This window comes from Triticum aestivum, chromosome 5B, assembly GCF_018294505.1.
Source record: "Triticum aestivum cultivar Chinese Spring chromosome 5B, IWGSC CS RefSeq v2.1, whole genome shotgun sequence".
NCBI lineage: Eukaryota > Viridiplantae > Streptophyta > Magnoliopsida > Poales > Poaceae > Triticum > Triticum aestivum.
In genome coordinates, this window is record NC_057807.1 from 582592762 (window position 1) to 582607253 (window position 14492).

General features: G+C 42.5%; 1 long non-coding RNA gene across 9 annotated transcripts; it reads left to right on the plus strand.

Annotated features, from left to right (window-relative positions):
- The first annotated feature begins 2639 nt into the window (after positions 1 to 2639).
- Positions 2640 to 13818, plus strand: LOC123113389 (uncharacterized). 9 transcript variants are annotated; one of them, XR_006456012.1, is made up of 9 exons: positions 3182 to 4768; positions 5205 to 5337; positions 5823 to 5926; positions 6175 to 6266; positions 8387 to 8588; positions 8663 to 8740; positions 9390 to 12529; positions 12754 to 12814; positions 13254 to 13818. It is a non-coding gene; the product is annotated as an uncharacterized lncRNA (long non-coding RNA). The 9 variants fall into 9 exon arrangements; XR_006456006.1 differs by adding an exon at positions 2640 to 3161 and having other exon boundaries at positions 4194 to 4768; positions 5205 to 6266; XR_006456010.1 differs by having other exon boundaries at positions 5205 to 6266; positions 9390 to 11799; positions 12342 to 12529.
- Positions 13819 to 14492: the final 674 nt, after the last annotated feature.

Sequence of the window (14492 nt, forward strand, 5' to 3'; positions counted from 1 at the left end):
AGAAGTGTGTGGCATTGAATACAACTAAAGCTGGATTCATTGCTGTAACAGAGGCGAGCAAAGAACTATTGTGGCTGAAACGGTTGGCTTGTGAGCTTGGTTTTAAGCAAGACAAGTATGTGTTGTTTTGTGACAACCAAAGTGCTATCCACTTGAGTAAGAATGCAAGTTTTCATTCAAGGTCTAAGCATATAGAAGTCCGTTATCATTGGATTCGAGATGTGTTGTATTCCAAGAAAATGCAACTTGAGAAGGTTCACACCGATGACAATGGGGCTGATATGTTGACTAAAGTGGTGACAAGGAAGAAGCTTGAAGTATGCCGCCGGCTCGCTGGCATGGCTGCCGGAAGGCAGTGAGACCCTCCATGATGTCGGGAGGGGGAGTTTGTTGGGCTAAGTCCCTCCACATGGAGGTGTGTTGGCAGCCCAACATCAGCCCACACAAGTCCAACACATATGAACCGTTGATCTGTTCTGCATCCAACGGTTGTGAGTGTTTCCTGGTGAAGGGAGCAAGGAGAAAACCCTAGCCACTCCACCCCTTGCTGGTGGTGGCTGCCATTCGTGAGAGTGAGAGAGAGAGCACACAAGAGAAAACACAACCTGAGAGAGAGGAAGAAGAAGAAGCAGAGGTTCTGTCCAGATTTGCTGCATCTGACTAGACAGTGTTCAAGCTGGTGATTGGAGGCTCAAACGTGCTTGGATCGACCCCAAACTTGGTGAGCTCGTTCCTTACTTTGAGTACTTCGATTGGTTAGCTGGTTTGAGGATTGGGTCAGTGGAGCATCAGATTTGAGAGTGGTTTTGTCAGCTCTGACTGCTGCAGTTTCAGAACAGAGTAGTTTTGGGAGACGAACAGTTTGGGTAGGCAAACGATGTCTGATTGAGCTGAAATTTTAAGGGGATCTCAAGAACTCGTGTGTCTACTTCTCTGCCAAATTTGGTGCTGTTTGGTTCAGCGGTTTAAGAGCAGTTTGCAAAACACTGAAGGGTACAGAAGCTGTGTAAACTCTGCTTTGCTGAAATCTTGCCTCTTGTGGCTGTTGTTGCTGTTGCCGGTTGGCAACGTGGAGAGTGTGTTTTAAATCTCTCTAGAGGTTCTAGAGAAGACTTTGTACTCATCATTCTGATAGTGAAGTTGTGTGGACCGGTCGGTCCACAGCCGTGGTTTTTTACTCCTCAAGTTGAGGAGGTTTTTCCACGTTAAATCCTGTGTCACTTGTGCATGTTGTTTGTGTTATTCCGCTGCTTACTTGTTGGTTGAAGCTGTCCTCAAAGTTCATCACAAGGAGAGGGGGCTGTGTAGTGTGCATATTTGCCGTGTCGGTGAATTTGTGCAGCGCATTATTGCTGTCCAGCCCCAACAGCGAGTAACGTCGTAAAGGTTGGTGCGGGAAAGGTGTTGCGGTCCCATCGGGAGCGCATGAAGAAGTTGTTCGAGCAGCTTTCCCCTTAGGTGCCGAATCTATACGTGCACGAGGACGACTTGATCTGCAAGGGGTTCAGCGACTACTTCAAGCACCGGGAGGAGTTCAAGGAACGCTTCCCCCGTGTTGCCATCTGGTGGATGACACTCTCGCACCGTGACTTGTTCTTCTCCTTGCTCGGCAAGAAGAAGGAGAGGCTGCACCTCCTGCCATTGGCGACGCTATGGAAGAGCGCGCGAAGGGAACTCCCTGCGCACGATCTCCAGTAGTGGTGGACACCGGACAGCGAGCTCCGCTTGGGCGCCGGCACGCGTTATAGCTACCCTGTACCTGAAGCACAAACTACTTCTACTTCTATGCCGGCTTAGCTGTTGCTCCTTGTCGAAGTCAGGTTTTATCTCTTATTTGTTTTTTTAAATAAATGAAGTTCGTCATCATAACGTTTTCATGTTATTAAACCACAGGAACCTGGTGATACCAGGGACCAATTTAAAACTAGAGAATTGTAAACTTCTCTTTAGTTATAAGTTTTCCCATTTTACAAATTTTCTGTTGTCTTGTAAAACGTTTGATTTGTCAATATGTTATTGTAGCTTGGGTTCAAAACTTCTATGCCTCACTGCAAGCTCTGCGTCTTTCGACATTCCCTTCTCTCTGATCCTCCCACCTCTGTATGTTAAACATATATCACGCATTATCATTATCATGTTAGAGTAGTTAGCAGAATCTAGGTTGTTAGCTTGTTATCCTTTTATTCTCCTCTATCTCTCCATGTATATCTCTGGTAGTTTAAACCGCAATCTTGTATGCCTCTGCGAGAGATGGCCTCGCCTAATCAATATAAAGCATGCGAGCTCCCATGTTACGGGAGTGGAGACGCTTCCACAATTTCTACATCCAGAAATAAGAATAGAAGCTCCTCACACGGTTCCTCTGCGATTTGGGATTCTTGACCGTCGGATCAGGTGGCTTGATCGGATCTGGGCCGTTGGATCGACCCCTAGAATGACCTCGTCCGTCGGATAAAAAAAGTTACTGCTGGAATGAATAGTTACTCCCGTTTCGTGCCACCGCAGGTAATTTCCTTGCCCCGTCGGGGGCATTTTCGTCATTTCGTGTCCTATGGTATAAAACGGGCCCGCTCCTATTGCACGACCTCCTCCCGCACTCGCTCTTCCTCCCTCCCGCATCTCTCTCTCCCTCCACACTCTAACCCTAACCCGCCTCTCTGCCCCGCCGCCGGCTGCCGCCGCAGTCGCCGCCGCCGTCGCTCGCCCAGGCACCCATCCCGCACTCGCATCGCCGCCGTTGCCCCCTCTCCTCTTCCTCCCGCCCGCGCCTCCCTGCCCTGCTGCCGTCCAGGGCCAGCCCCACACGCGCGTCCTCTTCCTTCCTCTCGTCCCCACGCGGCGACAGCAGCAAGGACAGCGCGCTACGCCTGCCCCCTCAACTCCACCAGAGGTGCTCCTCCCCGCCCCCGTCCTCCTCCGCTCGAGGACCCCCGGTCGCCGTCGGCCCCGGCGAGCTACCGGGTCCTGCTCGCCGTCCTCGCCTGCGTCAACCTCGGCGCGCTCATCTCCCTCTCCTCCTCGGTGCCCAGCAGGAGAAGCATGAGGCGTTGACGCTGCTGCTGCTCAGCTGGAGAAGCAGTGGCCAAAAATCAATGACGCCGACCCCCTCCTCCACGGCAGCGCCTTCATCCCCGACGACACCCAGCAGTAGCCCACTATTGGTACTACTGCCCCTCCCCCCTTCTCTCTCCCTCTCTCTCATGCTGCGGTCAGTACTCCAATTATTACCGAAATTTCCCTCTCCAGTATGCTAAGCTATAATTTCCAGTAGTATTCTGCATATGACCAAAATGGTTTTTTGAGGACAGTGCAACATGATGTCTGCACTTTTAATATGAGTGAGATGGGTTTTTGAGGATAGTTTTGGTTTTGGATTAAGTATCAATGAGATTTCCGAATCCGGGTCCAAGATGCTTGCTTAGTTGCTTTAGAAGAAGAGTCTCTGCTCTGTTCTGGTCCTACACATGGGGGTATTAGGAGGATTCAAAGTTTTGATGCTTCTTGTTCTGGTGGAATCTCATGAGCTAGACGGATTTAGGTTACGCTTAATCCTTGAAAATTTTCTTTCCTGGTTGAGGTGCGGCAATGAAAACATCGACCTTTTAGTAAAAAAGTTGCACATTGATTCTTGTGCATGCTGAGGATTCATGCTACGAAAATAGACTATAGGGGAATCCATAAGGAGATAGTATGCATCTTGCTCTAATCGGTCGATCTAAATTAGGGTGTCACTGTTTTTCTTTGTATAACAAAATAAACACATATCGACCTGACTACTTGTTGTTGCCATTGTTGATCTTCATAAGTAATGACATAACATGGAGAGCTTCCATGAGTAATAACATAACATTATTTTGGGCTTCCCATGTTGAGTGAGTTTTAAAGTTTTCCCTGTTTTCATCGACAGCCATCCAGTTTACGCTGAACAAATTAGTAACTCTTTTTAGCCAAAAATTTCAGTTATGCAATACACCATAACCTTTACTATTTGATTTGTTCCTAAGTTAGGTAAATCAGTGTTGTTGTATACCCCATGCAGTTTGTACATTCTTTTGTTGTTCAAATAGTTGTGTGAAGAAGATGGGTGTACTTGTGTATTATTATTTTTAGCTCAATTTCTTGCTTCTTGTGACTTCTATTGCCTGAGTGATTTCTCACATGGTTTCTCTATTCATTTGCAACATGGTTCAAAGGCTGTTCTGAGCATGTCAAGGCTGAAGTGTGCACTTCTGAGGTTTGTTTTATGGGCCCTTTTGTTCCTGCTGATTGGTGTGCCGATTATAATCATATATGTACATGGCCAGAAGGTACTTAGAGAAGAGTGTGCATCAATATGAAGTGTTGTCCTACTCTTCTAACTAAGGATCAGGTACAAGAAGCAGCAAAGTACATTAAAGGCCGAGAAGTACAGTAGTAGTTACATTACCAATACGAATTTATCTTTGACTTGAAACTCTGAATCTTTTCTAAAGATGAATCGATGGTATTGCAATTTATCTCTGCCTTTTTCCAATGGATGCATGTCCATCCCCTGTTTCTCAATTGTGTGTTTTCTTACTTAGTCAAGAAACATCTTAATTTGATGGCAGGCATGCTGAAGAATATTTGAATATATAAATGCTTCCTTCTTTTGAATAACCCGGTTCCCTTTTCCTAGATCAAGAAACATCTTAATTTCTCAGCCTCCATGGACACGGCCGAGATCCTTGACCATTGCTCATCGGGACATGTGCCATATAGCAATAAAAAACAGCGTTTAGCTATTCAGGTAAACCAGAAATTCGTGTAATTGCATCACACAGTAGACTGTGAATCCCAGGCAGAATGATCTTTGATGTTATGATGGACCCACGTGATGTACTGCTACTAAGTGAATTTTCGGTCAGAGTAGCTCTAATATCATGTAGCTTCAGTCAGAGTTTTCCGGTCCAGTACTTGCCAGGGAATACTTACCTTGCCATTTGGTGTGATTATGTGCTCTTATGGGGCTGGTTTTGTACTGAGCCATTACTATTATATGTGTTTTGCTTCCTCCTGCTTTCCTTTCAGGAAGTATTATTTTCATTTTCATATAGGGCCTTTAAGATAGGATTCCATAATTGTTCATGTTCATTCCATATACTAATATATGATGTTTTTTTATATTATGTACTGCATTTTGAACTTGCTATAGCTGAGACTGGACCGAACTTGCTGTATTGCAGTTGGCCCGGGATCTGAGCGCATCTGTTGCATTCGTTGTTCGTCGTCCAGTTGGCCGTAGCCATCCACAAGAAGAGCCGCACATACAAGGTTCTGAGCTTCTAATAAAGAAGACCCACAAGTTTCAGAAATAAGGTAGGAAAAATCAAAGGTAAAACATGCAGGCACATGCCTTCGGCAATCGGCCTTTTAAAGAGGTGTTCATGAGTGTATAGCTGCACACAAGGATTTGTGCCATGTGGCACTATCCATTTACCATTGAGTCCCTTTCTCCGTTTGGCAGGCAACCAGCCGAGCCTATTCTCGGTGGTATAAATCAAATACTTTCTTGACACTATAATTAGACCAGTCATCCACAGGACCAGTGAAGAAAGAAAAGTTATTTCTTCTTTTCCAGACCATTGGGAAGCTGTCTAGGTATTCAGACTTAGCAGATAAAAGGAACACTCTATATGCAAACGGTGTTCCACACTGTTTTACAATCACATCTAATGACAGTTCCAAGCGACCAAAGAATCACAATATCTACGAAAATTCTTCCTCTCTATCTCGAGAAGATCCAGTTGTAGAACCAATATTGAGCCCCTATTGTGCACTTGATTATGTGCCATTTTCTGCAGGCGCTTTGATACACAGCCAATTAAAATGTTCAGGCGATTGATGACAGCACAGTACCTTAAAGGCCGGTAAAAGAAGTTTCTAAGAAGCGTGAACACTGTGAGAAGTAAGCTAGCCAAGGCAATATTTAGAAGCTTTGTTTGCTGAATTTTGTCTTCCTATCCATGCTAACCATTGCAATCCATAACTCCTATTACCTGAAAACCGCTTTTCTGTTTTACCAAGGTCTAAATATGCGCTAATATGTTGGCATACCGTTTCGGGCTTGGCCATCTGTTTTACTACACTATTTGTTTAATAAGCATCTCTAGCGGTAAATAGAAAACTAATGATCTGATCAACATTCTATTGAAGGAGTAGATCATCGATGCCTGCAGCTGCGGGGCTCATGGAGCCAGAAGAGGCTGTCACCGTCGGCGACCTTGCCGTCTTTCTCCTGTCCAGAGGTATACAGATTCCTTGCCTTGCCTCCTGACCCCACCCACGGACTACATACATTCCCAACTCCGCTCTTATATATCTCTCAACTCTTTTTCCACTTCTGCTATCATGGAAGATGTTACATAGCGATGAGTTTTTTCCTCCTTTAAAAAATAGATGGGTAAAAGATTTTAGTTCAGTTGATGCTGCACTGTGAATACTTTGTGCATGAAGCTGATCCATCTTAAAAAAATGGTTTGGTGTGTTCTATTTAGATGTTTATGCGACAAGAATTCTTTGTTTCACTGTTCATGACTCATTACAACCGAACAGTAGCAAGGCTCACCCACCTATCATGACTCATTATATAGTTCATTTGTTTGAATACGAATCTGGAATTTGTAAACCACTGTGATAGCTAGAGCATAGTCAAGGGAGAGGCGCAGTAGTAGATCCATGGTGTCTGTTGCTGTATTTATAGTCCAGATGGGTGCATGACAGATATAGACTAAAGTGTCAACCATAAACTACTATTTGCAAAAGCAAGGAACATAAACAATAGGTTGTTGTAGCTAGGTAAATTACTCTTTTCAAGTTCACCGTCATGTTTTATTTGAAAGTACATTGTCCATGGATAGTGCATCTCAGGGGATCGTAGTGAGGATGAAAGGTTTGGAGAAATGCAAAATGATAAAATTCAGACGTTGGCATACACAGAACTATCAGGAAAACATACACCATCAATCATTCACCATAAGGACACAGCAGGGCAGTAGCTGAGTGGAGAACTAATTAAAATGTTGCTCCTGATTTCTATTTTTCTATACTAGAGATGGGTCTTAGATAGTCTGCTAGAATAGCCACACAAACCAAGGGCTTTAATCCCTATAGCTATAAGATGACATCTGGTCTTTGACTTTTCTCTCTTTATGTGTGAATAGATTGTCTGATTGTGAAATGCATGTACTTCATTAAGAACTTATGGTTTAATTATAACATTAACACTTTTGAGCCATGACCTGACCTTATATACTGCTGCAACCAAAGAGCAATAACCTAACATACTTTGAACTGAACCAATGTTGCATGGTCAATAAATGGTGTGCTGACTTGCTGGTTCAGTTTAGACATGTAGGCAGAAGCCAATAATGGCATGCTGACTTGCTGGTTCAGTATAAAGTATGTTAGGTTATTTCTCTTTGCTTGTTGATCTAGCAGCCAATGCTATGGTGTATAGGTCTATGGACAAATAGGTGCAAGGAGGGCTTTGTTTGGTGCAGCGCAAGACAATAGCCAATAGATGTTTAAACTGCCAGTTAATAGAGTACTGAACATGTTGGTTTGTCACCGGTTGCTGTAACCCACTTCAGATGACGTATAGATTACTAAAACTTTTTTAGTATTTAGTATTTACCTTTCTTACATATATACACGATTTGGTACATTTATGTATATCTTACCTTTAAACTCATGGCCAAATTCACTTGATCAATTTTCAGTATCCAATCTGATGAATGGTTTGGAGTTTGGCTGCAAATAAACCTGAGACTAAGAGCATTTGTAAATAGCATCAATGCATAAGTAAATATTTCCCCACACTTCTATTTCATGATTAGGCTGTCCCAGTATTTGATTGTATGTTTGGTTGTTTGCCAATTTTGTATGGGATGTATCATTTTGTTGACCATTTGATGAGTTCAGTATACGGCCATCGAGCCAGATGTTGTGGTGACAGGCATGAGGCAACTATACGTCTATTGTGAAAGACTGCTCTATGGCCTTTTACTCGCTATCATTTAGCCATACAAAGCATAGAGGGATTATGTACACAAGTTTTCCTTCTGTATGATTCATGTAATGTATTTGTTACTTCTATAGTTTTATCATTGTAATCAAACAACTTGAGTGCGCTATAATCACTCTGCATACTATTCCATTCTATTGTATTTAAAAATGATTATTCATATTTGGTTGCCTGTCGTTTGGAGGGTAACGCGTGGCAAGCCGCGTGACCAAAACGTTGGTTCCTACTATCCTCATGTTCATGTCATTCCGATTGTTTATATTGTTTGGCATGTATTGTTTATAGCCTGTTGTGATAACATATCTGATTGTTTATATTGTTTGACATGTATACCATGCACAGAGTCACTTGGTTGTGTGATGTGTTTGTGCTCGTTGGCGGGGCGGTGCAAGGCGCAACTCCGACGCGGTTCCTCGACGGTTGGATGGCGTTCAGGCGCAACCCTGGTGCCCACTGAGTGCTACATGGCTGCGCCTGCGCCTCCGGTTGGTCCTCCCCGAGACTGGTTCTTGCCAGATCTGCTGTTGTGCTCATTGATTTGCAGGTATGTGTTTGTGCATCCGCTGTTCTTGCCACTGGTTTTTGCTTGTTTCTGATTTTCCCTTGTTTGCCCTGCAGCCTCGTCCACTCCTGTCTGTGCATATTTTGATCCGAGCTGGTTGCATCTTCGTTCATGGATCTTTGGGTCATCTGCAGGTCAACCCCTCTTTTTCACATACTTTTCAATCTTATTTTAGGGCTAGGTATATGCCGGTATGGCCATGTGGTTTTTTAGGCTCGCTATATTCTGTTTGTCGTGTGTGCTGGTATGCATGCTGGGAAGTGAGGGCCTTCTGTTGTTTTTTCTTGTCGAAAATGCCAAAAGTGCTACTGCTTGTTATTGTTGGAGCATATATTTATGCCTTTTCTTATTTGTCTGGATCCTTGTAGGGCGTGTGATTGCTGCTCCTTTGTTGGTGGAGTGTTGCTGTTTTGTTACTTTAGGTCTAGCTAGGCTCCAAGGAATGGGATTTTTGGATCTGCCTTGTTTTGCGGGTACCTTTGTCCAGGGGAGTGTTGGATCTAGCTAGGTTTTTTTCATAGAGCATGGCTTTGTTATTGAGGAGGGGGGTTAGGCCTGCCAAGTTTCTTGAGGTCATACGATAATTACGAGTACCCCACTAGATGCTTTGTTGTTTTAGTGTGCCCCTGATTAATGTATGCACAATATATAGTTGTTTGTGGTGGTTTCTGTTTTAGTTTACAACAGCAATAAAGAGCAATTAGACATGACACTTGTTTCTCAGCCTTGATTGTTTGCTTCCCGTGCATGCCTTATAGTCTTAAATCCTACATTCTTGGTTAGGTTCATATTTCTGTGCTACATCACCTCATCCTCTCATTGGCCGCTTCGGTGCCCGTGGCGTTCGTGCTCATCGGTGGGACGGTGCAAGGCACAACTTCGATGCAGCGGCGTGGATGTGTGGTGTAGGAAGTGGTTCCTCGCTGGCTGGACGGCGTTCAGGCGCAACCCCGACGCCCACTAAGTACTGCCTTGGCTACAACATCCCTCGGTGAGCTCCATCTTCCTCCTGCTCTGCTTCAGCTACTGCATGGGACATGGCTAGGGCTATGATGATCAGTTATGGCTGATATAGGCATACTCTCGAGCAATCGAGGCAATTGTTGTGGGTATTAATTTGGATCCCCCTCATTTCTTTGAGCTATTTTGATCACGTTCTTATTTTAGTGGCTCTGTCCTTGGATGGTCATTTCTGATGAGTGATAACCAGGGCAGTTTCACCCTCATAAGAACATTTCGATCTGGTGATCCATCAAAGAATCCAGAAATAAGAATAGAAGCTCCTCAGGCCGCACCACAGCGATTTGGGATTCCTGGCCGTCGGATCGGGTGGTTTGATCAAATCTGGGCCGTCGGATCGACCCCTGTAACGACCTCGTCCGTCGGATAAAAAAAAGTTACTGCTAGAATGAATAGTTACTCCCGCGGTGAGATATCTCGTGCCACCGCGTTTGAATCACGTGCCCCATCCGTCGGAAGCCATTCTTGCTAGGGCGATGATGATTAGTCGTGGCTGAAATAAGTGTGCCTTTGAGCAATTGAGGCACCTGTGGGTATCAAGTTGGATCCTCCCTCTTGTCTCTAGAATCCTTTTTGATCCTGTGATACTTATTGTTCTGTCCTTGGATGGTCGTTCTTGTTGAATGATAACCAGGACAGCTCCACTGGATAAACAGATTGATCTGTGAAAGAGATTATGGGGGTAGATTATATGATCGAGGAAAGGAGAATCTGAGTCCACTATGCATTGAACCCTGAACCCTTTTTATTTGTATTTAAAGGTGTCGCTTATTTATGCTCCAGTGTTTATAGCCGTCTTATGTAAAGATTTCTTCTCTCTCCTACCTTTGATCTTTTATTGTTTGTTGTTGGTCCTTGATCTAATCTGGTTAAGAGTAAGTTTCACTTTGTTATTCTGGGATAAGCGATGGTTCGGCTATGCTATTGGTTCTTCATGAGGAGTTCAATGGAGGATTTCTGATATTATTTTATTGTTAACTAGTCATGCGAGTAAGCTTTCTTGCAGGTACCCACACTTCTCTCTCCCAGTATAAATATTGAGCATACAATTTCAATTTCAGCTTAGGCACACAACCTGCTCTTTTTTCTTAAGTAAGATATAGATGAGGGTGATCATTTATTGTCTGTTTGATATTTGCATGTAGTTATTATTTCATAAAGACTTATGTTTAACCTTCTGTTATATCTGGACATCTTGGTTCTAAATTTCATTCCAGAGATATGCTAAAATATAACTAGGGCAGTGCACACATAAGATTTATTTGCTTTTCTTCCATGTTGGAGAGTGGCAATACCTTGCTGATTAAAGTACATTATTTCCTATTAGACAAGTGTTTATATTCTCTAGCTGGTTAATGTTTTCTTTCTTGGCTGTAGTGTATTTGGCATTTGAGGTGATCACAAATAGGAGTTGGGGCAGAAAAATGTCATTTTATTTCCTCTCATGTGACTAGCCAGTTTTGCCTTCACGCCCAGAGTCTTGCAAGTTGTACCCGTGTCGAGATTTGCTATGGTGTCTTATGTCTTTGTTTCATGTTTATTTCAGGTTTTGCTTTGAGGCCTCAAGTCCAGCGTATCCTTGGTTTTATATTGAATAAATGCCCGCAGTCTGCACTCATTTCTGTAACATAGAAGTTTATCCTACTCCTCTTCATCTTATTCTTTGTAGTGAACTTGATACGTATGTTTAGTGTTTATGCCAATACCTACGGTTCTGAAGTGTATTTGAGATGTATTTTCCTTCTAGAAAGGCCACACTATTCCTTCCAAGTATATTCATAGTAAATATGAATGCATGTGTTTCCTGTATGTAATAGTGCGACACACGCATTCTCATTTACAAATTGAATCATGCTACTCTGACATCAGAGAGCTGTAGGTTTAGTTTTTAGTTAAAGCAGTATCTACTAAGTATTGTATGTGCAACACCACATTTTGAATCACATTTGTGGTAAATTTAGCAATGCTTGTGCCTACCCTTTTAGTAGCCAATATGGTTCAGATGCAGTGTTTTTTATTTCCTTTTTTTTGCTTTCAGCACACACATATGGCATTGAAGTTCTTTATAATGTATGTAGGCATAGTAGTTGTGTCACTTACTGATGCTCTTATGGTACACAGAACACTATTAAGGTGTTGGGCCCAGAAACAGGAAGAGTAATCCTCTTCCAAGGTTAATTTTATGTCTACTTCTTTATGTACATAACTCATGATTTGACAAATAGTTAAGTTCCCTATATTTTAGTATTTGTACTTCTATCCTTTTCTACAAAATTAGAAGAGAAAATAATGTTGACAAATGATTATGATTGCTTGTTTATTTTCTTGGTGTTGGATTACTAATGTGGAGAACTATAATTTTTATAGATGGTCGCTCGATGCGCTGAGCATCATGTAAGGTCATTAGAATTCATATATGAATCAACATATTCTTCTGCTGCTAATTAGCATGTTTGGTCTATTTAATTTCAAACATATGTATTATTCACCAAGGCGCCTGCCTACTTTCATAATGAAGTTATAACATTAGGCGTTAGGTCATTACACGTCGTAGATGGATCAACATGTTCTTCCTCTTGTAATTAGCATGTTTGGTCTATTTATTTCAAACATATCTATTATTCGCCAAGGCTCCTTCCTACTTCCATAATGATGTTATCCCATAGTTAAATTGGTGTCTAAAATGAGCCCCCTCTTAACTCCGTTTCTCTGCAGTAAATGAAGCCTAGAGGTGGAGGGATTTGGATGATCTGTAGTCAAAGGATACCATCAAGCAAGAGGACGCACAAGGAGGCTCGCCCCGGAGTACAGGTACAGGACGTTGCCAGTTGCATCTCTCTCTGACCTAAAGCCCGCCTTGGCATGGATGTGACCAGTGTTGATCACCAACATTGGCAAGCATTGTAAGGTCCCTCTTTTTATGTTTCTGGTACAATATACCACATATATGTTCACATGCAGAAGATAAAGATCGACTATTATCGGCGGTTATTTTACTTAGTTGTAGATATTGAATAGTTTGTTTAAAATTATGATAGTTTAAAAGAAGTATTATGGTGTAGTGCAGTAATAATTTTAATTTAAACTGCAGACCTTACATCATATATTTTTTTGTGTATGTGGGCAGTGTGTTCAAGTTGATCTGGAACAATTTGAAGGGTTTCCTTGACACAAAATCTCCAGCCAAGGTTTACTTAAGCACCTCAAATTATGTATAGAAGTTTAAAATTGTAATTGTTTCAGGTTCTTCGCCACATTCTGTATGCTTTGTTAATTTTTTTAATAATTGGACCTATTTGCTATGTGGAACATGTAGCATTTACTTGATCATAATCTAATTCAATTTTTGACCACCGTCTTTTGGCTCTTGCTTTCAACAATATGCAGTATCGGTTAGTCATTTTCTTGACACAACACTTTTAGGCAACGGCTCAGACTTCTTGAGCCATTCTCTATTTATTTTCGATTCATTTTTCAAAATAAACAACCAATGTTTCCTCCATATATGCATGACTCAATGACACAATGAATTTTTTCCAGTCAACTGATCATCCTAAGCCTCATCCTGTATTCAATACATTTATGTTCCATTGCTAACCAATGTTCATTTGTGATGTCTTTTCTTAGGATGGAAATGTTCCTCGGCACCATGACGAACATCAACGGAGGAACAACCTTTTTATTTTATTTTCTGTTGCCTCTACTGTATTGTTGCTGCCACAAAGATTTACCTGGACACGGAGCCATCATGATGTGTTTAAAAATGATTACATTATCCTTTTCTAACCTGTTGGTGTTAGAGACATCTTAGCATTCAAGCAGGTTTAGTTCATTGTTCTTTAATTCCTATTATGTAAAAAAATCACTGATCATCGCTTGACAGAAAATATTTTGATATGCGATCATGTGCATGGGCGAAGAACCTGGATGTTATTTACAGGTTTTGGATCATGTATGATTGTTTTGAATGAAAAAATATCAGATAAAAGAAAGCATGTAATCTTACTAATCCAGCAAAGCCTTGAAACCTCGATGCTTCTAAATTTGTGTGAGCTAAATGATAATTTTTGCAACACCCAAAACTGTATGTTGCCTTATAGTTTCATTACAATGTTGAACTTAACGGTGATTTGCTCCAATTACATGTGAATGTTTCTTCTTCCTCATATTTTGTTATATCCTATTTGAATACGTACGCTAAACTTGATTTCCTACTAAATTAAGCAATCAGTACTTGTCCATAGCGCTGTGACCGGCACCCTCGCGCCAAGGCGCGTTTTCGATCTAGTGGTATACAGAGCAGGCCTCTTCCATAGCATCTAGATCATCTTCCTTCATCTATTCCCTTCCCAAATCCACCACGCCGCAGCCATGTCCTCCTCCGCAGTCACCTCTTTTGGCCTTAACTACAACACATCAGAATCCCTTAGCCGGACGAACTATGTTCTCTGGCGAGCCCAAGCACGATCCCAGATATTGGGCGCCGGCTTGTTTGGCTATATAGATCAGACTATAGAGGAGCCTCCCAAAACAATCATTAGCAAAGATAAAGATGGCAAGGATTGGGTAGTTTCCAACCCTGCTCATAACCCCTGGCTAGTTCAAGATCAACAAATCGTAGCATATCTTCTCCGAAATCTGTCCAAGGAGGTGCTTGTTCAAGTGGCCTCGCTTGTATCATCCCATGTGATCTGGACTGCGTTAGCAAACATGTTTTCTGCAGTTTCCCTGTCTCGCGTCAATAACATCAGATCGACCCTCACAAACACCCAGAAGGGATCACAGTCGGCCTCCAGCTACTTCGGGCAGATGCGCGCCCTCTCCGACGAGCTTGCGGCGGCGGGCAAACCGCTCGTGGAGGACGAA